This window comes from Tinamus guttatus, unplaced genomic scaffold (assembly GCF_059628265.1).
Source record: "Tinamus guttatus ecotype Peru unplaced genomic scaffold, ASM5962826v1 Tinamus_guttatus_pri_ptg000335l, whole genome shotgun sequence".
NCBI lineage: Eukaryota > Metazoa > Chordata > Aves > Tinamiformes > Tinamidae > Tinamus > Tinamus guttatus.
In genome coordinates, this window is record NW_028288869.1 from 1,210,697 (window position 1) to 1,237,199 (window position 26,503).

Consider the following 26,503-nt stretch of genomic DNA (forward strand, 5'->3'; position numbering starts at 1 on the left):
GGAATAGGGCGACTCATTCCCAACCTCCTCCTTTCGGATAATCTGTAAGGAATGGTCAAAGCATATATAAATTTTTCTCAGATATAGCTATAAGACAGTCAAAGAAGAATGGTCAAATAAAATGCACGACTCAGTACAAGGCACCGTGATCTTTGTATCATCAGGATGCTTCTTCTAGGATAAGTCATATTCATTTTTATCTGTTCTCTGTATCATAACACTTCATTAAAAAGAATGTATTTGTGGCGGTTGTTGTTTTTGTCATTCACAGATTCAAGTATCCATATATATTAAGTTACCATGGCTAAAGCCATGAAGGAGAATACCTAATGGTACAGTCAGGGATGCATGAGTTATAGGAAAGTCCTTAGAGCAGTAAGGCCAACAGAGGTCAATTGCTTGTGTTAGGAGGCATTGAGTAAGGCCAATGTAAGGCGACTGAAAAAGTCAGAGTTTGTTATAATATCAGAGTATATCTCTGAGAGTAACCGTCAGACTACTACATTTCTTTTCTTGTGGCTGGTTAGATATCTAAGAACCATATCTTCTTTAGCCATTTGAGATGAACACTCATAGTTTCTCATGATTTACAGTCTTTTGCAGACAGGATAAAGGCTAAGGAAAAAATTCTTAACTGTCAGTACAACCGATGGAGATAACCCAGAGAATTTTAGGATGTGAAGAACAAAATATGGCATCACTTTTAGGTGAAATGACAATGTGTTGAATACACTTTCAAGGAAAGAGCTAGAATAATTGTTTTCTCAGCTAAAACAATGACTGTGGTGAAGCGTTACAGTCAATTCATTAGCTTTAATTATCCCAATGCCTCACATTTATCTTTTCCTGACATTAACATATCATTTCTGAGCTGCATGGATCAACAGTAATGTTGGTTTTGTGTTCTGTTCTATTACTCTCAGACAGAGCAGCTGTTTCTTCAGTGATATAGATCCTTATATGCAGACACAAAAGAAACATATATGAAGGTTTTTTTGGCCACTGGAATATTTGAATAGCTACAATTAAATTTCCAGTAAAACACACTATCTTGATGTCACCAATTGCATTAAAATAATAATTACTCATAAGCAAATAATCTCTGCAGTCTTAAAAATAATAGATTATTTTTCCAGGCTAATTTATCACCCTACATGAAAAATGAAGCAATGACTTTGTTGGAATTTCAGGTTTTTGTTGAGCTTCACTGTCTTCTAATTAGTGTAACCATTATTTTTTAGTAATTTAAGATCTTTTAAGATAGCAATTGACTTTTGTTGGATTTTTTTTTCCTTTTAAATACCTTTGTAAATGATTTTTGTTTCACTGGAATAGTTTCAAGTTCAATAGAAAACTGGAAATAGAAAACTTTTCAATAGAAAACTGGAATAGTTTCAAGTTCTCAGATAAATATTTTAATCCTGAAAATTCCCTGGACATGTAGACTAAACTGACTAAACTGAAACTCTACTGGTTTGGAGTCTGCCTTTTCTGGCCTCTACCTCCAGAGGTCTTTGTTTATTTTTCCTCTCGTTGGTGACACTCTTGATATTTTTGTGAGAATGTAGTATGATATCTGCAAAATGTTTTATAGTGAATGTAAGAGGTGATTGTCTTTGATATTTTGATGTGAATGTAAGAGATTGCTTTTAGGTCTATGGGTGCTGAATACTGTGTTCTGTTCAGAAACAGATTGTGTGGACTTTTAGCTCAGGACACAATAGATAATTTGCCCAGGGAGCACCGGAAGGCCATGTGGAGAATGTTAAGATTAGTAGCCAGGGAAAAATGTAGAAAACCAGCTCTTTTAGAAGGGAAACTCAATGACAGTGAAGAAAGGAACCACTGTTCTAAGAAGCAACTGCACAATTATCCAACTTTCATTCCCTTTTTTTTTTAGGTTGATAAATGAAATAAATATAAAAACTACTCCTTTTTTTTTTTCTTTCTTTCTTTCTGGAGAAATAATAATTTATCCAAGACGATGTAGACAAAATCAACCCTAGAATGCCAAATCTCAAACTGGCATCTCAAATGTCAAATATCAAGTGCCAAATCTCAAACTGGCAAAGAAAAGAGGGAATGGAAACCTAAAAGATATCGGTCGGTAAAAATGACATCAGCGGTGTGGTTTCTGCACCCTGAATTCAATCTATCCCTGTTCAAGTTTTGCTATGTAGGATTTTACTATGCTAAATGAACAAAGACTTATTTTAAAGAATGCAGTCTTTTCTTGAAAATTACTATTATGTTTTTCTTAATAGATAATCCTTAGGCTTCTTTAACTTAGCAAAGTCAGGAAGGTGACTTAATTCTTTTGTTTCCACTACTGATCTCTTATGAAAATATCAGTACTCTTAGCGATACCTATGTGGAAAAAACAGAATGAGTTATATAATCCACTCCAGGTGAGCATTCTCCCATAGATAAGAATACTAAGCATTTATCTTGTGCACAGGCTTAAGTTGTTTATTGACTTGCTTTAAAGTTTAGAAGAAGGTAAGGGGCTTGGGGATGATTCATTAGAAAAAAAAAAAAAAAAAACTTGTGAAATACACAATTTTCCTATGCCTGGGGGAGCTGAGAAAAAAAATGATGAAAATATGCAAGCTTTTATTTCCTTATAGGAAGACATATATTATATGACACATGATATAAACAAGTTCACTAAAAGGTATATAATCAAAATTATTTTGAATTTTTTTGAATTTGATTTTTTTTTGAATTTTTATGAAGACTACTACATATATGACAAAAATGTTGCATGACAAAGACAATGACTATTACATCTCAAAACTGACTTCAGACAATCCACTTATTATCTGATACTAATAATAATATGTTTTGAATGAATACGGAGCAACCGAGATCAGAAACAGTCTGAGAAGTCATATGAGACTATCTGAAATCTGTAAAAAAGTCCAGAATGTTAGATGGTATGCATTGTGCCTGTTTCATGGTTGGAATAAAAGGATCTTAAAATATGAAACGACGCATGAGTAAAGTTACAGCCAGAAATAAGATATTTTTAATTGTTTCTCATTGTTTTAAATACTACTATGTGGTACTATTTAGGAAACTATATTTTTGAACTTTCTTGTTTAAAAAAATAGCAATGCATTATAAGAATATTGAAGGGCGTTCTGAAGATGAACATTCTGGGTTTTTTTTTTTTTTTCATTCTGCTGTCTTTAGGGCAATGTCAAACTGCAATCACAACTCCTGGCCCTCTTGTCCTTCTCTGGAAATTTAGAAAAAAAATCATATGCAAAGGTCAGAAATTTCAGCTGCCATTTGAGCTGATAATTCAAATACTATCTGTGTCTGTAGAATTTTTTTAGATATGACAACCTAGGTGTCTCTGCTTGTGCAGGGGGATTGGATGATCTCTAAAGGCCCTTCCAGCCTTAGCCATTCTGTGATTCTGCGTAACCTTTGTGAAGTGACAGTTGAAGAATGCTAAATTGGCAATTATGTTATTCTGTGTTTTTATATATATATGTATATGTATATACATATACATATAAAATATATATATGTGTAACATAAACATATATATGTTTATGTGTGTATATATGCATACATACATTATACATATAAATACCTATATATACATATGCATACATATATGCATGTATAATGATGTGTGTATTAACGTATAACATCAAGATCCCATTCAATGATACGGTTACATTTTTGTATTTTAACTTCTGAACACCATAGAAAAATCACATGTTATTTTCCAAGTTTTAAAATTTTAGATAGGACATTTTTACTAACTTGGATCATATCAGGTCTCTTCCCTCTCTTCTTCCTCCTCTAAAAGTTAACTGAAATCATCTTGCCTAGCATTTTTCTCTTCAGCACTATAATATAGTTGTAGCTAGCATTGCTCTTTCTCTGATTTGGCAGGGATTTATGAATTTTATGAGTTCGAGAACAGCTTTACATACTCATTATTCAGTCATCCAGTGAATGTTTCCATTTCCTTTAGCATCAATTGTCCAACGAAAGCTTAATGAAGCCAACAAAGATCCTTCTCCAGTAATTGTCTACAATTTCTGTATTGAAAATCTGCATATAGATCATTGGGAAACAAACTGTCTTAGTATAACACCAGCTAGATGGAGTACAGTTCATGCCTTTTGGCTAGCATAAACTATTAAAGATATTCTTTAACGATGGATATCTCATTTTAAGGAGCATAGAAAGAACAGGTGAATTTCTGCACTCTAAATTAGGTAGAAAACCTCTTGCATAATCCAGCATGCAATAGTTGTGCCTATATTCTTGTCATGGAACGAGCGGTGTTGGGGGTCAGTGACACAATGCACTTCACTCATGGGAAGGAAACAGGAATAGGTTTTATTGATAATGACAATGGTTTCACGAGATTCTATGGCAAGGTCACTTATTAGTTACTGCATGGAGGTTCAAGACACACACAGAATTACCAAGGACACCCTCCCATTGGGTCACAAGGTTCAGATTGGACCCCCTTGCTTTCCAAACTCTTTCTGAGAGGAGTCAGGGTGCGGCTGGATCCAGTCCTAGTCCCAGACTTGGTCAATGGTTTATGTCTAAGGGATTTGTGCACAGTTACAAGTAAGGTTTACAAATTCAGAAAGAGAAAGGTGTGCTATAGTCACTTACCACGAATCTGTAGTGGGAAGGATCTCCTAACCTCGAGGAGTATCCTTGAGAGGCATCCCTTATCAAGGGGAGATCCTGGCGTGCAGCCCACTGCCATGCAAGGAGAGTTCAATGGGCTCTTGGGCTGTCTCCGTATTTATGGGATAAGATGATTGACTGATAGTCATTCTTTCAATTCAGAAATGACTGTTGGCTGGTGCACTCACAGTTAGCCTTATCTCCCCATCAGCATAGGGCCATCAGGACTGTTATTGATGGTTAATGCCTGGGTGGGGGAAGAAATTAGGGAGGCAACTACCAGGATCAGATAATGTGGTAGCTAACACCTGAACAGGGCTATGTGTGAGAAGTCAGGATGACCTGGGGACACAATTCTATAGATCCTAATCTTCCATTCTTTAAAAAAAAATACCTGTAGTGCTATGCCCTGAAAAATCATGAATGACAGTCAATTCTTGGCATATTTGAATAGAAAAGAATCATTTTACTACATTTCCAAATTAAAACATTATTCAAGATTATTCAAGGAATTTGATGAGTAAAAGGACCCAAATATGATGTAGAGAATGTGTAATTTATCTTTTTTCCCTATCATTTTTTCCATATTTTGATTTTTTCTTTGGTTTGATTTGAATAGACTAGACAAAAGTATTCTTTTGTTTTTCTCTCCTGTGGTATGCAATGATTTTTGAAAGGATATTTAAGCTGGATTTCTTTTATTGTTGTCCTGATATATATATATACATATGCATATATGTATATGTATATATATTTATAAAAATGCATTAATTATAGGATCTCTCCAAGTATGTTCTAAGCACTAAGTGCTAATGACTTAACACTTCATACCTTGAACGGGTACCTTGTTTCAAATAGCCTTTTAATATGCTTTATTGTTGAAGTAGACCCATTCTTCCACGCATATGGGTACCCCAGACATGGTTTCAGCAGAGCTTCCATTCTGTGCTGTTCCTCTCTCTAAGGATGCCATGTTTACATTCTGTTCAATCTGATGTTGTCAAAACTCAGTGAAAAGAGGTTAGGAAGTACGCCAGTATTTCTCTGATGTTTCTCTATACTTTCAGAGGTTAATTCCAAATGTATTCCAGACAAATTCTTGTTTCCTTTGAGAATTGCTTCTCTTTCTGAAATCTTCATAACTTTGTTTCTTTCTGATGATGTCCTAAGATCACATCATGTCTGTGGGAATCAGTTGCAGAAACAAACTTCCTGAAGTCCTTCTGCTTGTGTTCACCTCCTCTATGTACTTGCAGCAGGTCAAGAAACAGCTGGCAAGGCTGGCAAGCTGGTTTAAAATTTAACAAGAGATGTCCTATCATTCCTCATTGGATTTATCATTTTGTAACTAAGCCTTTCAAGCAAAAACTTGCAAGCAAAAAGTTGAAAAAGCAAGCAAAAACAGCATCTGCTTGGTCTTTTAAAATTTAGATATCTCCAAGTCTATTGTAGTTTGCTTGTAATTGATCAGTTGTATCACATCCCTCAAATTGCAAAGGCATGCATTTCATTGCTCAGCAGTAATACCTGCTCACAAACTTGTAGTTCAAAATCACATACTTCTCTGCCTCCTTTTTCACAGTTCACCTTGCCATGTCCAAAAATTCAAGGAATCATATCACAAGCAAAATTCTGATGCAATAGCCCTCTTTCTTTAATGTCTATAATAATACCAAAACTATTTTGAGAATGTCTGCTGATACAAATAAAGCAAAATACAATCCACCCACTGTCTCATAGGTAAGATCTCATATGACTGCTTTATAGTTCATACAAAGAGATGAAAATGAGCAAGAATGAAGAACTGCATCAAAATGCCTTAAAAAAGACATCCCATCACAAGCACTACTTAGATACATATTATGCTTAGATATATGTTTTGCATTAGCTGCCACCATGGAAAATTCATCTTGAAAAAGGTTACTCATGTAGATGCTAGTTAAATACAAATAGTTAAGCCCTGCAAACCAGCTAGTTTTTGATGTCATAAAAAGGCACCAATTTTACTTCATTTGGCCTCTGAAGTGAACAGACAAGATCACTTCCAAAACATGGTTAGGTCTATAGGAGGCTCTATTTCTCTTTGTTGTTGAAGAGAGGAGAGCATTTTTTGGCGGGGAGGGGGATTGGAGACAGCATTTAAATGCAAGTACCCTTGCAAGAGCGGGGACAACAGCACATGTATTTTTGCAGAAGGCAAAAGCCTATCATTTCCTTAACATAAGCAAGAACATGAATGCACAACATTTAGCATTCCAGCTCCCTTCATCCTTCTCCTTTTCATTTTCCACTTGTCAAACAGGCAGCAAGAGCAAAATAAGGCCAGTATTCCCTCCGGGTAAAAATAATTCTCTGCTTGGTTACTCACAAGTTGATACAGCTGTCCTCGGTTTTCACTTGTCTCTCTGCTGTTTCTGCCTGTTTACGCCAAATACTCTGGTCACTCATACTCTTTTACCTGATTATCTTCTTTTATGTGTGCTCATTCTACTTTTGTTTTCTTAATTTTCTTAAGACATAGCAGCAAAGCTTGGGCTTAACTTTTTCCTCTGGACACACAATTTAGTGCAGCCTGAGATAGCAAAATTACAAGTTTTTTGTTTGTTTGTTTGTTTTAGGAGAACTACTTCATGTTTTTTACCTTCCTCCTTTCTACTCCTATTTTCCACTTCTCTGTTGCTCAGTTCGTTTTAGCAACTCCTTTGTCATCTGTCCTGACCTTTGCAACTAAAGCTACCAGCTAAAAATGTTATGGGTACACCATGACTGTCGTGCTTGTTCATGATATGTCCTTGGCCTTAGCCTTATAGTGAATATAACATTTTAGAAAGAATACAGCTATGGGTTCATTGAAGTACAGGAGTAGAGTTCATAGTATGATATCAGGTATTGCCTGGAGTCCACTCCCCACAGAGAGTGGCGAGTGCTGCTACAGGAGGCAGTGGGAGTCTGGCTGGACAGCAGCAGCAATCAAGGTATCCTGAGTGACTGAACATCAAATTATCAGCAAGTCTTCCTTTTTATGCACTCAGCCAGGCCTCAGCTGATGAGGGCACCATTATATAAGCAGTTTGGACGGCCATCCATCTTTTATAAATATCTGTCCCTCAGTGGGTGATTGCACATTCTTGTGTTTTAAGGGCACAAATCTTATTTAAATCATTTGTCACAGTGAGGTGGAACTTCAATCAATCAAACCTTGATGTAGCAACACTAAGGATATTGTAGCCGATGATTAAATCTTACTTTTGGGTGGAATTCACATAAAAAGAGGGGTTTTAATAGGAAATTCACTGTATAATTCTCCATTTTTCCTGCCTTGGAAAACTTGATAGCACACCTTAAAAAAATGCTAAAAGATTTAGGTTTAATATTCTGCCTGTTAAAATCTATTAATCTAAATGTTCTAATTTCACATTTGTAACCTTAAAATAGTGAAAGTGCATGAAAAGAATAAAACTCTCAAAAAATGTTGATGATTATGTTAAAAATTACCAGATAGGTAGACTTCTGTGTTTTACTTGAAAGACATATTGAGTTCAGAATACCCAGACCTATCTACAGGACAGATCTTTTTTTACATATAGATACAATAGATCTTTGTTACATTACAAGTCTTTTATTGTGGTTTAGAATTTTTTTATGAAGGCTTTTCCGTGTCTCTCTGGAAACTTCTCAGTAAAACATAAATAGTGGAAGTTCTATAGTTCCTATAGAGATTAGCTGTTCATGGTGTATTCCAAGCTACTGAAGCGACTGAGAGTAGGGTGAGATTCAGCGTGTGGAACAACAAACAAACAAACAAACAAAAAAAATAAAAAAGGATGCTTTTGAGCTTGCGGATGATTTCCAGAGAGAACAGAAGAGGAAGACTCCTATAAAAAATAGCTGGGCTGGAGTTTCTTTCAGATCCTCTACTAGGACTACTTTTTTTTTTTTTTTTTTTTTTTTTTTGTCTAAAGAACAGAGACTGAGGTAAAAGCTGGAAATTACTGGGAGACTAATATGAGTTCTTACTCTTTTGTCACTTCCTCAACACTGAATGTGAACTGCCATTGCTGAAAGCCATCTCACTTTCCCAAGCCAACAGTGGTTTGAGAACTAGTACTCAAGCAGCAACGGTATTTCTTTAGAAAAGGAGCTTTTCTTTAGAAACTTTAAAATTTGAAGCTGTTAAAATTCATTTAAAATCTAAGACTGAATTCATGTTAACATGGCCAAGTTATAGCCATATATACATCATGAGCATAATAGTAATTGCAGTGCAGAGTTGTATGTTACGTAATTGAAAAACAAAAGACTTTAAACTTTATGAAATAAGGGGAGAAAGGATTCTCCTTTTCTCAGAAAAGATTTCAATAACTGAAGTTACAGTTACTGTATTTTAGGTAGAAAAAAAATCCTTTACTAATGGTATAATATCGGATAAAAGACAGCAAGATCATTTTAATGGAGCATATGTTAAAAATATTTATAACAAAACATCTAAGAGTGAAAACTAAACCTGTTCATTTTTGTTAAAGTATGTGAAGATGCAAAAACATAACAAGGTTGCTTTTACAAATGCAGAAAATATAGCACATCATTATGCAATTATCAAATGAATTAGGTTATTTTATACTGAGCTATTAAGTGATTCTTTCAAATTTTTGGCATTCCTTCAACTGATGCCTACTTATAGGCATTTTCTTTGTATTTCCAGACATATTTAATTCATTCTTTTCCTAATTAATGAGAAAAAAAAAAGATTAAAATGTAATTATGTATAGCTATCTGTGCCTCAAACTGTGGAAACATCCAAATGTGTCTGGTGTTTACTACCTCCCTAATAAATGGAAAATAAGAATAGCATTTACTTTCAGCTTATTATATAGCTCTAATATTGCATAACACAAAGTAAATAAATAAATAAATAAATAAATGACTTGTCAACAGTCGATTCTAAAGTCATGTAACAAAAGCTATCAATCATTTTCCTTCAAAAGCACCTCAGAATCATAGCAGCATTTTTTTTTATCAGCTTTGGATACCTGGAAATGATAAAACATAACTTCAGGAGAGTTATATGTTCAGGAGATGAAAGGCTCTTGAAATGTTTTCTAGGCCTTTGGAAGCTACTCTTAGACACCTAGTGCACCTTTGCAACTTTGCTTAATTGTCTTTGTGTTCTTTAAACTTTCCTTCTTTAAGAAAGAAGGGATTATGTAGAAACACTTTCAGGAACTGAAAATCACTTATGTCTCTTTCAGAGTATGCTAAAAAATGTTACTATTATTATTTTTAATAACAATCCTAAACTTAGCTCTCATTTTTTATATATTGAAATTTATGACTGAAAAAAATATTTGAAGATTTAAATAGAAAAAAAGAATTGATGATTAACATATTATTAAAAAGGATTTTTTTTTTTTACAAAAGGAAAATTGTTTCACTCATCAGCATAGTTTAACTGATGAGTCACTTTTTTGTTGTTGTTCGGATCAACAAAATTGTTTACCATAAAATAGTAAGAATAATCAATAGGATAAAATATAGCTTGTTTTCACAATTCTTAATGCTTCTAGAATAAGCGTGAGTGGCAGGAAATTAATTTTCTAACGCTTTGTTTTCAAATCTTAATTTTCTCTGGAGAATGCATTATGTCCAAAAGCTCAAACACTGCAACAAAGTAATGCCTTCTTTGTGTAAACCAGATTTGTGAAAAGTGTGGAGTATAAAAGATTAATCCCATGAAGACAGAATTTCAAATTAAATTTACTTTTAATCGTGCGTGTAAAATAAAAATGTATAAATTGTTTAAAAATCATTTAAATATATTAGAATTGACAGTAAATAATTCTATACAACCCTCACTTTTACCCAAGAGAAAAATATATGATATATTAAGGAAAACAGCATTTACCAAGAATCTAGTTAACAAGTTTCCATGCTGTTCATATTCTGAGTCATAACTGCTGTTTCTACATAAGCAAAAAGTGATAACTTCGACTGTAGCATCAATTCATATGTAGTGTTTTATGTGTGTTTTGCTCCTGTAAGCACTGAAGACCAATTCTGAAAAAGGATGAGGAACTACGCCGGGTTTTCCTAAAGTGAAACAAACATCATTTATTCAGTTCCAATCATAGATCCAAGTTATAAGTCAAACTTCATGAATAGTTTGAGGCCAAAAATTTCACAATGAGACTGCCAACTATAATTTAACATGCCTGTGAAAGAAAGGATATCCATTAGGTTGAAGGCTCTTTTCATCCATTTGTTTCCGTAGATGGAAGGAAACGAAATCCAGGCTATGAGAATGGGAATTTGGAAGAGAAGAGGCATCTTGCTAACACTGCATTCCTTTTTCTTTCAGTCCCACCTGAAGTTTTCCACATAGATTTTTTTACACTCCTGCAATGAAGTGGGAAAGACCAGGCTCAAAAACCTTATCATCCTCAGGGATTTCTGAACAAGCAAACATAGTTAAAGCATCGAAGGAAAGCTGGAACAGCAGGGCAGCAGCAGCCTGCTGGAATGACCACAGGTTACAAATTTTCTAAGGGATTTAAGTAAATAGGAAACTATGCAGAGACAAAACTCTTTCCTCAGAGGCAGCTAATGGCTGATTTAGCTGCAGAAATGTCTTATTTCTCAATCCCCCTGCCCCACATTTATTCTTACAGTCTTAAAGAGTGTGGACTTAGTGGACCTTGATATATTGAACCAGGCAGAGCTTCCATTTTCCCCTACGAGACTATCCTTCTGTGGATATCCTGGATGCTATCAAACTGAGTGCTAGAAAAATCTAAGCTTTTCATCTTGAATGGTGATTGTCAAAATTCACAAATAATTAGAATACAGGCAAAGATGGAAACACAGGGAGAATTTATCTAATCAAACATCTCCTTTTCACTCTCAGTAGAATTGAATCAGGAATTCTAAAACACAATACATAACATCCTAAATTATATTTCTAAAGCAAGATAAGTTAATGCTACTCACAAAGTGCTAACCTCACTGTATTGATTATAAAGGGAATCTAGAGAACTCAAGTATAAATGCCTGTATGGTACAAGAATGAAGTTATATAGATGGATAACTGCCCTGATGCTGTGTGTTTTCTAAAGAGAAATCAAACTTTGAAGTAATATATCGTCAGCACATTACCTTGTAATATCAGCTTTCCATGTGAGCTATTTTATTAAAAAAATAGATTGCAGAAGCCAATATTGTGTTGATTAACCTGTAGAGTGCATGTTTACAGGTGACTCAGAGTTTAGATGTTATATGTAGTCAATATTATGTTCTGCAAGTAATATTTTTCTGACTACTTCTTTTCTAATATGTTCATAAGTTCTGGGGAAATAATTTTTAAATAAAATGCAATTTTCCTGTCAATTCAGAAGGTTAGCCAACAACATAATTAGCTGATTAATTATTGTTTTCTTTGTGAAATGTCACTTTTGAGGACGAGTTTATTCAAGATGAAAAGCTGTGCATTTGACATCCACTCTTGTTGCCTGCTGATGCAGTGCCAAACAATCTATTCTGGTCATGTCTCACCAGCCTACTTTAGTCACCAGGATAATCATAAAATGGATCAGTCAATGTCTAGCGCATGTATGGCAGTACCTTGATTCACAAACAGAAATTTCCAGTTAGAAAACTACAAATAATTTAATTTTGTCTTCCTTGAATTGCTGATGAATGACAGAGTAATATTTGAACATCAAGTTTTCATTAAATCGGAAAACAAAGCTTTTATTTATGCCAAACCACTACATTTAAAATGTTTGAGTGCTCTAATCAGAAACAACAATACCTTTGAACTACTTCGCATAACGTGTTTCCCCACAGTCAAAGGAGGTAGATCTTAACTAGCCTTTACAGTAACCTTGTCTTGTAGTTAATTAAACCTGAGCAAAACATACTAGCTTAATTCTGAATCTTCAACCTACAGCAAGCAAAATGCTGAAAACATTTAAACCTCTTCTGGAGTTGTGAACTGTTTTTGCAGTTTATTAATATACAGTTTTTATTTGTTTATAGTTTTATTTATTATTTCTATACAGATGCTTTGAGCTCAGTTAAAGAAGTCAGCACCACTCACAGGTTTTTTTCATCTGTAAATTGCTCCTAATGCAGATTTTATAAAAAAATAGAACAACTTTTTACACTTATGGGAGTTAAGTAAAAACAGTGGTGTGTTTTATAAATATTCTTTAGTGACAATCAATGTTCAGAGCCCTAAAATCCAGTCATTACTAGTCTCGTCTGAAGTAGAAATGCTTATTTATCATTCACCATATAAAAACAAGATCTTCTAAAATATCTTTCCAGCCTACACCATGGGAAAGACTCAGTTTCATGCCAATTTATAGAGAAACTCAAGTCCTTCTTTAGTACAGTGTAAAAGATCCAGCTAAAATTTACTTCAAAATTCACAGCCTGCAGTGTTCACATGTTCTGTGCTGGAGAGAATTCTTATCAGTGATCAAAGATTTTCTCTTTGACAATAAATGTTGACTATATCATGATATTTTTTACTTGGGCTTATGAAATAATACGCTAAAATCCAGAAAGTCTCTGAAACGTTATCTTTATTTCCTATACAATCTCTATGGGAGGCTAGGGAATGAAAAAAATAAGTTTTTTTTCTTTTTCTTTTTTTTGCCCCAGCTCTGATCCAGGAGAATATGATTCTACCTACACAGATATCTGCCTTATAGAGAATGGAGAATGCATATAGCTGTCCTTCATTTTTTGACTACTATGCTGTGAAATGAAGGGTGATGGAAGGGAGTGATCTCTTAGGTGATATTTACCTTTACCTACTGGCCACAAGGCAGTGAGCCAGAGGGATCTAATCGTTAGGTAGTCCAGCTTGCCACCTGGGAATACAACGAGTTTCCAAACTTAAAAGGTAGGAAAAAGAGCAAGGGAAGGAAAAGGCAACCTTTATTTGAAAAAAGTCCTTGGTTTTATTAAAGGTTCATGCTAAGGGCACAGCTTGAAATTGCTATGCCAAGAACTCTCAATAACATTGGTATCGAGGAGATTTAGTGCTACTTCGGCAAAATGAAGAAGGAGCAACTATAAACAAGATACATCAAGAGGGTAAGGAAGGTGGGTGGAATGAGGAGGAATTACTTTGAGCTGAAAACAGTCTTGAATTGGGTCAACACAGAACTTAATCTGAGCTATTCACTGAGGTGAGGTAGGAGAAAAGACTCATTCCCCATCACCACCTTCACAGAAAGAATTCACAGTGAGTATCACCCAGTTTTTCATTCCCAGCTGAGACAGCAGAAGTATCCACCTTCTTCCTCTTCCCTCATCAGAAAAAGCATGGGGTGGGCAGCGGCTGTACTTGTTATGCTGTGATTCGTTTTCTTACAGCAACACTTCGGGCAACCTTTCCTTCCTTTATCTTAACAGCTTGGCTTTTATTTCTCATGATATTTTTGATCTGTGCTTTATTGTGTCTCTATTTCTATAAATAAAATTATCTTAAAAATTGCTCTATGCATGTCAGCATGGCCATTCACCCCCGATTAGCATCACTGGGGGTGATATGTGATGCTAAAAATTCACCTCCTTATGTTTAATAAATGGAGCTACTAGTATACCCATTAACCACAGGACAGGAAAATGAGTTCTATACAGATGTCTATTTTTTTTTTTCCTTTTCCTGTATTCTGATGAATAAAAATTTGTTTTAGGCAGCTAACATTTTTTTTTTTGTCATGATGAAAACAATGTTTGCATGACTTTCCTAAGTTCAGTTTTTAGAGACAGTAGAATAATTTTATAATAAAAATTAATTTGACTGTGTTCTGCTTTGTAAATGCCTTCTGGCACAGACATTATTATAATCTAAAAATATATTATATTCACTGTTTTAAAATCCTAACAACCAGTTAAGACTTTAAAATCTTAACAGTGGGAAAACAGCCAGTTATAAAACTGCAGCTTTCAAAACACATTTAACTATTTAAAATTTGTGCTATTAGCTTTTTTTTTTTTTTTTTTTCCTGTTTATGTCAAATGCCAATCTTTTAATCAACCCACCCTGTTATTCACAAGGATCTTTCCAAATGCTGCATCTGGTCTACACCAGCTCCTGAATATATTTACAGATCAGAAATACTGTATATGGTGATCAGTTAAATGCTGATGATGGTGCAAAATCTCATGGAAGAGTGCTTAGAACGAAACCAGAAATTCAAGAATTATGCCTTGAAAACGCAGGAGGAGTTAATTTCGTCTTGGCATTATTATGCTGTAGGATTCACTAAGAGCCTTAGTAAGAACTGCATTCATCTACCACTGCTCTGGATATCACCAGAGAAAAGATCATACATAAACTGTTGATACTTTTCTGTGTGATAATTTCTAAATTTTAGCACAGGAAATTTTGAAGCATCATGAGAGATAATGCAATATCTGTCAAAGATTGAAACCTTGGTGGTCAGCAACACCCTATATATCTTCAATATCTGACCCACTATAGTTAATCTTCCCATGAAGATTATATGTTAGTATATGTTAGGCTTTGTTGCTTTTTCCCTGGAGCAAGTGTTTCATTTACCAATGAGGAAAGCCACTGAAGAAATGAGTATAATCTCAGCTCGCAAAGCTGCTGAACAGTAATGACAAAAACAAACAAACAAACAAACAAACAAGTCACAGCCAAAAAGAAAATAAACCAGGTAGGAGGAAGCACATTTTTTCCAACAGGCAGCCATCACAACAAAGCAGGACAAGTCTCCTGGAAGTAATGAAATTTGATATGGAAAAATGAAAAACACACAGAAACATAGAAGAAAAAAAAAAACAGAAATTTGTGTGAACACACTAAGGAGACCTGTGAGATCTATAATTCACTTGAAGTAAGGTAAAATTCAAACTAATGACAAAATTTTGGATGGCATAAGATATTGCATGTGCTAACTGACAAAGTTTAAACACCATGCTTAGATTCAACTTATCTGCCCCCTTCTTCTCCTGCCTGAGTTGTTCTAAGGTATTAGAGGCATTATCTTAATTTCCCAGTTTAGACAGTAGAGATCAGAAAGTCTGAACTTTTACTTCTCTGAAACTCAGACACTTGACCCAGGGACACACCTCAGGCATCTCTATCTCCTTCACTCTTTGGTGATATTTTATAACAGCCAGTTAACAGTTGCAAGTTGCAACTATATGGAATTCCAACTCACAAGTTGCAATTCCATATAGTTCATCTTTTAGCAGACAGATGCCCCAGATGATATGAAAAAAAAAAAGAAAGTATTTTTAGTTATGGTGTCTTTGTGCCATAGCATAGTCAACTTCTCAAAATGAGTAAGTTCAGACGGCATGTAGACAAAGTGGAAAATTTTCTATAGCTTAGTGACTGTAGTTCACATGAAGCAGAAAAAAATCTTGATGGTTGTGGGCTGTCTTTCACAAAATCCTTCTGTATGCACTGACTAATGCGGAGAACATTGACAGTCCGGAGATCACATTACTTGCATGTTAGGTCCTTTTGGCAAGTGATTCTTTCTCTTCAGAAAACTCGTCGTTTTTAGAGGTGACACCATTAAAAATAAACAAAACAAAATCAAGAAAGCAATTACATCAGTTGCAATAGGCATACATATACTAACTAGCTTGTGTGTCGGTCCACTTGACATGAAATGATCACTTGGCTTAAATCTTTTACTCACTGTAGGCTTTACCCAGCAAAGCAATTTCAGCAATGTGAATAATACTAGGTAAAAGGGTCCCTAATATTGTTGGTGTTTATTTATCAATAATAATAATTATTATTATTGCAGTCTTCAGAACCTGCTGTTTTAGGTACTGGATAAATACAAAACACAGATGTTGACCTTTACCGGGTTTTGTAGCTGATTCATACGTTTAGTTTATAAGTTAAGTGTTGCATTTTCTGCAAAGACAATACTTAAATAAGATCAATTGAAAGTCTTCTCTGGGGAGACAATAATATAAACGGCACGGTCTTTACATATCATAGAATTACAGAATCATAGAATGCTTAAGGTTGGAAGGGATCTCTAGAAGTCATCTAGTCCAACCCCCCTGTACATGCAGGGTCACCTAGAGCATGTGGCACAGGACTGCATCCAAGCGGGTTTTAAAGATCTCCAGAGAAAATATGGTGATTCCAATTCCAAAGCATGACATTCCTTTACGCATTGACCTTGGTAGCATTTGGGAAAATCCGAGAAAACAAGAATTTTCTTTGAATACTATATATTAACCCCGAAGTTAATAAATAGCTTTTTAATATACCACACCATCCTTACTTATAACTTTAAAAATCTACAACACGCAAAACCACAAGGCCTGCAATAACTACAAAAGTATCGTGAAGCTACAATTCTTGCTTATTTAGAAATGAATTTGGCCTATATCTTTGTGAGGACCTATAGGAATTCCCTATTAGGGCTTGATGCACGTGTTTTGCAAGGGATGAAAACAAATATATATGCTTAATTTTGCTATCATGCTCAGTTTTACCAGCAGGCATTAACTCAGTTTATCTAGTCAATTAATAGACTGTGGCAAAGAGATGTCAAAATTGATTTTTTTCACTTTTTCTTGTTTTCCTTTTATTCCTTTCAAATCAGCAGTTAATATTTGATTGTATTTAGTTGAAAATAAATATGCAGAAAACAAATGAGGTGATTTCAGACATGGAAAAGCAATTTGTTTTTCTATGGAACGGGTGCTGGTTTTCCATGACAGCAAATACATTATCCTTCCCCCATCCGAAAGAAAAGGTGGTAAACATCTCATTTTTATTTTTTGTCTGTAAGTCTTTCACTTAGTCAATATTTTCTTCTAAAATATGTAAGAATTTATCAAAAGAGACTTGTTTGACATTTGAAATTTAGTAACTAATAGGAATGTCATGTATTGATTAATATAGTATACACAAAAAAAAATCAGTAATTCTGTTGAGCAACATGGTTCTTTACAGCAGTACTCTGTTGGATCAAAAACCCTGCAGTTACTTGTTTAAGGAGTGTCATGGTGTAAATAAATATTCATTAGGTTTCAGTAAAATGTATAACAGCTTTAATCTCATAGAAATTCTAATATCTGGCAAATATCTAATATTTAGGCAGAAATACAGAGGGAGACCAACCAAGCTATGCTAATACTCTAGAACAGAGCTTTGCTTGGGATCATACTATGTTTAAGATGGCTTTACATTTCCTGATTCAGCCTTGTACTCCACTGACAAGCTCAAGATGCTGGTAGAAAAGCTTAGCATCTTCTGCATTTTCATGACAACATATCTTCTGTTAGAAATACAAAACAGAAGGAAATGCATGGCCCTACATACAACTTTATAAAAGTAGAATTGTTCCCTTCCCCACTTAAAGTAGATACTTTGTCTCCTTAAACAGGAACAGACATTTTATGAAAGTAATCAGTCAACCAGTGGAACAATACAGGCTCTTTCCAGCTCCCCCTTTTTTTGTAGCTGTGTACTTCAGCTCTTTCCAAAGGAAATAAGCTCGGTTCACAGTAACTGTCGTTAATATATGTTTAGAGACTTTTGGAAAGTTCCTGGAATAACTTCTTATTTTTCAGGCATGTTAGGGCAAACCTCACATCTATATCTTTCTTTTCATGCAGGGCTTTACATATCATTACTTTATTTACAGTATTTTCCCTTGGAAGGGATGGAAATTTTGCAATATGACACTGTGATTAACCACAAAACAAAACTAGTATGCATATGTGGAAAAAATAAAAGCTAATACTACAGACCTGGTCTAGTCAGGCTCTCAGGTTGTCTTCTGTATTTCTTCTTTTTCACATTAACTTTTCCTTAACCATCTATTTTCTTCTTTGTACTTTGCTTCACCTTCTTCCTTGTTCAAATGTAGCAATGACAAGCATTTTTTTTATGTAGTAAGGAAAGGGCTAATATTTGGATACTGACAGGGAAGAAAGTTCTCCTGAATGGTTGCTGCGATTTCCTGTCCTCTCTCTAGAGTACTAGAAAAATGTCAAGTCAGTATGCCAAAAGCCCTGTAATTCACCTTAGACATTTCTTTGGTGTCCATTATTGCACTATCTATCTCACTATCTTTCCTGTTAGAATTTTCTCAAAGGAAATAATATAGTTACTCTTGCAGAGATTAGGAAACTAAGATACAGTGTATTGCAGGGAGAAGTTACGAGCTGGAATTATTATCTCCTTGATATTCTGGTACTTCTCCTGGAAATGTAAAATAGAACTTGTGTTCATATTTCAAATTTGAACACATTTTATATAAAAACACTCTGAGTGGAATTCTTTATATTAAGAAAAAATAGTCACCTGAAATTCAGGTCAAATGATTTAAAAAAGGAAGAGAAAGAAACCATAAGTATCTACATCTGAGCTTGTTTTATGGATTCTTTCTATGGCATTTACACAGAAACTAGTAATTCCATGGCACAATTCATCTGGCGTATTTTAGCTATCTGCTGTGGGTGAGAAGCTATAGCTCATTCCATAAGTGCCCATTTCTGTGCATTTCCTATAAAGAATATCCATTTTGTGTGAAATGAATCCAAACTTCTCTTGTGTTGCTTACTCACATACGTAGATCGAGAGTTCATTAGTATGAACAAAACAATGAAAGTGTGTTTGATAAGAATGTTACCACAACATGTCTATGCAAGCAAGGGATGTTTACATACAAAGAATTATTTATTTTAAATTTTGTTCTCAGTTTAACTATCAAGCATCTCTTAAGTAGTACAAAGCATATGTTAGTATTAACCCTGTTTTTCTGAAAGTCATGAATATTTATTTGCTTTTACTGTTGTTTAATGTGTTAACAAAACACATTTTCAATGAGCATTTGTACTTTTTTTTTCTCCCAGCAAAATGGTTCCATACTCTGGAAACATTTTTTCTCGCCTAACTTAAGTGGTCCAGGTTTAGTCCGAACTATTTGCAAGGGAACTCCAGAATACCACAGTCTTCTACTCTGGATTCACATAGCCCACAGCACTTTGTTCCATTAAATGGAGGAATGCATTTTTTACATCCTTGGCTACAAAAGAGGTGTGTGTGATTAGCTTAAATCAAATCTCAGCTATTATAATCCTAGCCAAAGTCATTGACTTTTCCCACTAGTAATTAGAAGTTTCCTGACATCTAACTATAGGGCTTCATTATGGTTGTTTTCCTATTATCTATAATAAATTAATTAAATGCAACAATTATGTATTTTTAAATCATATTCCTAGTCATTTTTGTGGCAATGCAGTAGTTTTAATCCTAAATACATTCTTTCATATATTTTATGTAAGGAAAAGAAAGAAGAACAAACATCTAATTTTCCCTTAAGTTTGTATAATAGTGGTGACTATTAACTTCCTCTGCTAAACCTTCCTCCTTAAAACACTTGCTTCAATAATCTCCACAAAAACTAAATGTATAATAATCTCCACAAAAACTAAGAAAAACTAAAGTGCTCTTAAAGTTATCAAGCTTCAGAGATAAAAAAATAAAATAAATAATTAAATAAAATAATTAAAATAAAGTTATTTTCTGAAAGTTTATATATTTTTCTTTTAAGGAAACATATATGTAATATATGATAAATTACTTTCTTAGAAAAGAATAACTATAAAACCTTGGATTTTCAATAGTAGAGTCTAGAGCAGCAGGAGAAATACTGACTTATTTGTCAGTCACAGTTGTGACTAGGCAACCACAGTATTCACTTAGGTCGGCAAGGGACAGACATAGCATCTTATTTATGAATTATGTATTTTTGCTAAGTCTCATGTATTTAAAATATTAAAATATATTCTATGTCAAAGTCATATGCAAAACATTTATATTTCTTGCTTTTCATAGTCTAATAAAAATAAACTTACATATTAAGGAAAAAAAAGTTATTTGATTCTTTTCTACTAAGACTATTCTTCTCCCAAGTTAATAATTCCCCCTGGATGTGCTCTGATTCTTCAGATAACTAATGAAAAGCTCTGACTTTCCCTGTCTTTCTATTGTGATGTTACTTCACTGAAATTCTTTGTAAGGCTGAACTGAATTTAGATGACTATTCACTTAGGTCCTGATCCAAAGTCCATCAAAGTCAATGACTTTCTTAATAGGGAATCAAGTTTCAAAGTTTTTAAATATTTTTGAGGGAATATATATCTCAGAAAAAAAATCTATGTTTGGGGACTATTTCTGAACTCAACCTCAATGTAGTGTGAAGGCTGTGAATTCTCCAGGTTTCAGCATGGTTTACAGGCTATGCTTACTTAGAAGTTGGGAATCAGAGTCTATGCAAAGTTTTGGAGTAAGACAGCCAGAGGTCCTCACAGATTCTTCATCTTGTTGCATTTCAAGTTGTTTCATGATTGTTCTTTACAATGATTTATGCATTTCATACTAATGAGGAAAGGCACTGCATCACATGAGACAAGAGTTTGGGAGACTGCTACTTTTACAAAGGACATAGATACAGCTGAGGTGCTCCTTGCCTTCTTTATCTCAGTCTTTACCAAATAGGTCTCTCAGACTGGTGTGTTTAAATAAAGGTTTGAAGAGGGAGAATGGGTGAGGGTTGAGTCAGAGGTTACCTGAGAGACCTCATCCCAAACGCACTCATAAGACCCATTGGTCAACATCTGCACGTACTGAGAGAGCCACCTGATGTCCTTATGAGGTTGATCTCTATCATCTTTGAAAGGTCATAGAGATCAGGGAAAAAAAAAAAAAAAGACAAAAAAGTAAAGAAAGAAAGATGAAGCCAAATGACAACCCATGAAACTACAGAACTACAGGCTGGTTAGTCTCACCTCAGTCCCTACGCAAAAGATAGAGTGAGTCCTTTTTGATCACATTTTGGACACATGAAGGAAAATAAGGTGACTGATAAAGTCAGTGGGGACTTACTTGCAAAGGATGAATTACGTCTGACCGACCTGATTGTCTTCTATGATGATATCCCTAGATTTGAGGATGAACAGATGTCATTTACCTGGACTTTAGGTCCTAGAACTTAGGTTTTACCTGGACAAGGCTTTCAACACTGTGTCCCATAATGTTCTTTCATCCAGGTTGGGATGATACGATCTACCTTCATGGACAACCAGAAAAAAATGTCGGAAGATCAAACTCAGAAGGTAACAAACCCCCTCATGATCATTTTCTACCTGGTTGTCAGTAACAAGTGGAGTACATTATGGGGTCTATCCTTGGACCTATCACCTATCCTGTTTAATGTCTTTACCAAAGAGTCGGAGGAGCTAAGCAGTCTTGCTCACAATATCTGCAGATGATACCACATTTAGGTATTTAGTCAATAGAGTTGGTGCTAGGGCTGCTATCCAGAGGGAAATAGACAGGCTAGAAGAATGGACTAACAGGAACATCATGAAATCCAACAAGGACAAATGCAAATTCCTGGATTAGGGAAGGAAATCCCTTTGCAGTAATACAGGCTGTGGACTGATGAGCTGGGGACCAGCTCTGTGGAAAAGGCCCTGATGGCCCTGAACTGAACATGAAGCCAAAGACGGTCAACCACATGCAGGGGTGAGTTAACAGGATCAAGGCAGCAAATCAAAGAAAATAATTTTCCCCACACACCCATTTGCTCACATTCAGACCACATCTAGATACGGTGATTTTGGGCTCAGAGAGCTTCAGATCTGTTATAAAAATATATATATATTTTTTTCCATGAGGACAGTCATGAGGACATGAGGACAGTCATGAGGACATGAGGACAGTGGGGTAGGTTGGAGGTTTTCAAGGCCCAGCAAGTAAAAGCCCTGAGCAACCTGATCTGACCTCTCAACTGACTGCATGGAGCAGAAGCTTGGAAGATAATCAACTCCTGAGGTATTTTCTAGCCTGAATTATCCTGTGATAATGAGCATTTCCTTACACATTACCAAAATCAATTTTTTTTTCAACAAAATTTATGAGGTGCTAAGAAGCTTTTTCTGAAATTTTCTTTGGGAATATTCAGGAGCTTTGACGTAAGTTCAGACAGTCTATGTCAGGAACTTAGACTTCTTTATTAATTCAATGTGCCTTTCTATCAGGGACTATTTAAAAGAAAAAACATTAAGCAAGGGGAGATCTTTTAAATTACATGACTTACAGTGGGTCTGCCTTCCATTCTTAATTATTTCATATTTCATATTCAGCTTTCATATTTAAAGACGGAAAAAGAGGAAGTAGTTTCTTTTACATAAAAAAAAAAAACACCTTCTTTTCTGAATCCTTTACCCTAGAATTTGGAGATAATCCCTGAGGTTCTGCTTAAAGGTGTGATCCATCAACTTTCACATCTTAGAAAAGAATTTTAAGTACAAGCATAGAGAGAAAATAAGCTTGTTGTTATTTTTAATTCCTTTCATTTCCCAGCTTTTGGGGATGATATGCTTTTTTTCTGTAGGGTGCCTGACAGCTAAAAATGAATGAAGAACAGTGGAATAAGAAACTAAGATTTAGGATTCCTTTCATGTGAATTCCTCTTATAAGCCCGTAGTCAGGCTCCCTGTTGACTGTCTTGTGTGCCTTGGCATATGCTTATCTAACATAATATCCTATTAGCTAGCGTTACATGGATTATTAGAGATGTGGCTGAAATCTCATACAGGATGAGGGGTTTTCTGCTTCCTAGGTATCTTCACCAAAGGCTAGTCAATCACATACAGAAAGTGGAACCACCACAATTTTTTTTTTCTCCTTAGGAAAATCAGGCTCCCTTTATCTTTATTGTACTTCTAGATTTTCAACTCCTGCATTCAGGAACTTGTCAAGGTTCAATTTCTATAGTTAATATAAGTTAACACAAATCTTTCTCACAAGGCCATGTGGTATGCTAAGTAAAATACTTATGAGCACTGTGACATGTATTACAGTAATGCTGTACATAGATACTCATGTTCAAGAAAGGTCAAGGACATCTAAGTTATTATTTCAGTCGTTCTGTTTTTTTCTGCTAAAATGGATAACTGAAAAAATGAAGTAGTAACAGAAGTGTTACTTGTATAATAATAAACATAAAATGTCCGAGACTACTGCCTGTCATGGATGCTATAAAACTGGGCTACTATGCAAAATATGTTTCTTTAACTTTCATGTGAGAAGAAATGTAAATGGTCTAACATCTATGTCGATAAAGTACAAAGCTGTGCAGTAATGGCTTCTATTGAGGCAGTCATCCACGCCAGCATTTAGGCTTTTCTATTGGATATTCCTTACTCCATTTGGGAACCACTGAATCACTCTACAGATGTGATTCAAGACTCTCTGTTATATAGAAAATTCTGAAAAAAAAAAAAAGTTTCTAACTTTTCTGAATTGCTTTTTGAAGGTCTTCAGAAGCACCTGGCTCTCCTGGTGACTGTTCGGGTTAAGTATAGCTAGGGGCATAACTGTCACCTATTCTCATGCCTAAATCATAAGCATATGCTCTGAAAATGAATCTTGACTTCAAGAATTAAATGCTGCAACCAAAATTAGGAAAACATGCTTAAGTAAGTGACAATAAGTAAGTGAAACTTTTTAACAATCAAACCAATCAATATTGGAGACAGCAGGAAAAAATGAGTGCAAGGATGCACCTGAAACTCTGCCTTTTTTTTTCTCAAAGCTGACTTGCCAATGTATATTCTTCAGGGCAATGTCTAGGATTTCTTCCTCTGCTCAGAATTCAATAACACTTTTTTTTTAAAAAAAAAAAAAAAGAAGTGAAAAGGGTCACTATTATTATTATAATTAGGCAGAAGTTGAATAGATTTAACACTTTAAAAAAGGTATATTCAGGTTCAGTATGATAAACTTTGAGAACTGTCAACCTATCAAGGAAAGAGAACTGTCTTCTGCTTAACTGACCTGCAATACTTTAAAAAACAGTGGTGTAAATTGCAATCTTCTAGCCTATACATAATTCTTCCAGTGCTTTCATCCCTAAACTTGAAAGTTTATGCCACTTCTCAGATGCAATGTCTTACAATATTTATCAGTTAGGAAAGTGGTAATTTTAGTTCCAATTCCCCTTCTCTCTCAGAGAACTGAAAACTTTTAGTAAGAAACCAAATGTTTAAAGATAGAGCCAAACATGGTAAATAAACAAAGAAAATCAATATCAGAATTAAATGAACATTAAACAAAAAGAAAAACAAAATGATAAATGTATAATAGGAAGAACCTTCACAATATAACTGGATTTAATGACCCCTTATATTGTTATTATAAATATATAGGCTGGCAACATAAAGATTTAAAAATCCTTTATCTGTGACAGCCCTCCAAATAATTTTTCACTTCTTGTCCTTTCTTTTCAATATTTTTGGAACAATGGTCAACCTACCTAATTAAATCCTAAAAGTGTCATGGTTAGCACATTACTTCAAGACAACATATTTCAATCTGATTATATTGGTTAAGAACAATAAACCTGAAATAGATGCTTTACACCTGAAGGCTTAGAAGAATCCCTTTTTTTTAAGCCTTGGTTTCCTCATTTCAAAGATTAGAATAATTATTTTAGTCATATTTGAAAACCAAATTAAACATTATCAATAAAATTATACGTAACAGTATATACAAGATTGAGACACTATCATCATCCAGAGTAACAGTAACAAATCAAACAACTTCTTTCCTTATTCAGAAACCAGGCTAATTGTTTAGCTGGTGAAAAATGTTGTCTTATGTATTAGCAAATTGTATGTGCTGTCAAGTATTCCACATTCTTTGATTCTCTTTCATTCATACAAGCATTCTGAAATTTAATTATCATTATTCAGCTGCTGGTAAAATTTTGGGTGACAGCAGGTCATCTAGCATGAACTAGAAATTTGCAATTCAGTGACTGCATGGCTAAATCAAATTTAAAAGAAAAATAAAGAAGGATTGCTGGACTAATTAAGCTGAAACTTAAAAGAAAAATGCTTTCAAAAGAAACAGACTTATTTCCAGGAATACATTAACATAGTATAGTACATATAATAGTTTGGTATAGCCAACATATATTTTTTCTGTATATGATTAATATCTATTTTATTCTTAGTTTGGATGTTGTTTTATTCCGGCTGTTGTTTTTAAACCTGTGAAAAGTGCCTACAGCACTTTTCGCCAATTAGAGAGATGCCCCATCTGGTTAATAGAATTTCTCTGTCTCTTTCACAGCTGAGACTCAATCTAGGATGCTAATGGTTAGATGAAACAAAATTTACATATAAGTCCCCAAATAAACTTTCTTGACTCAAAAACAGGAGTTAATTAAGAGTAATGCAGGTTTGAATACAGCTTGTGTATCACATACAGAAAAAAAAAAAAAGGAAGAATACAGTACTCAGAATATACTTTCTCCAATGTGAATTGAAAGCATGACGTCTTTGGATAAGTAGAGCTTTCAAAAATTACTATATATTAAAACTAATAAAAACCACAGTTTTTCCTTAAGTACATATTACATTGCATGAGATGCCATAATACATTCCAGGGACAGATAAATTAGAATTAAGGACATATATTTTAAAGCAAATTAGTTTCCTTTGAAATCTCTACCATTATACTAAAAATTATTACTAAAAAAAAATATTACTAAAAAATTATTACTAAAAAAATTATTACTACAGCCACATAGTAACTGTCGTTTTTTCTTGAAGATATGTATACATATGCATATGTAATGGAGCTTTAAGGAGATAATGAACTCTTCTGAGCTGCATTATCTGTTTTCCTGAAAATGGATTTCCAGAATTGCAGACATGAAATTCTGAAACCCACATTTTTATTCTAACAATTTTTACAAAACAAACAGGATATAAATTAAAAATAAGACTGGAT

At 34.4% G+C, this 26,503-nt stretch overlaps 1 pseudogene; it reads left to right on the top strand.

The window, feature by feature from the left end:
- Positions 1–26,503, top strand: part of LOC148593740 (uncharacterized) — a 119,973-nt pseudogene that overhangs the window by 69,633 nt on the left and 23,837 nt on the right.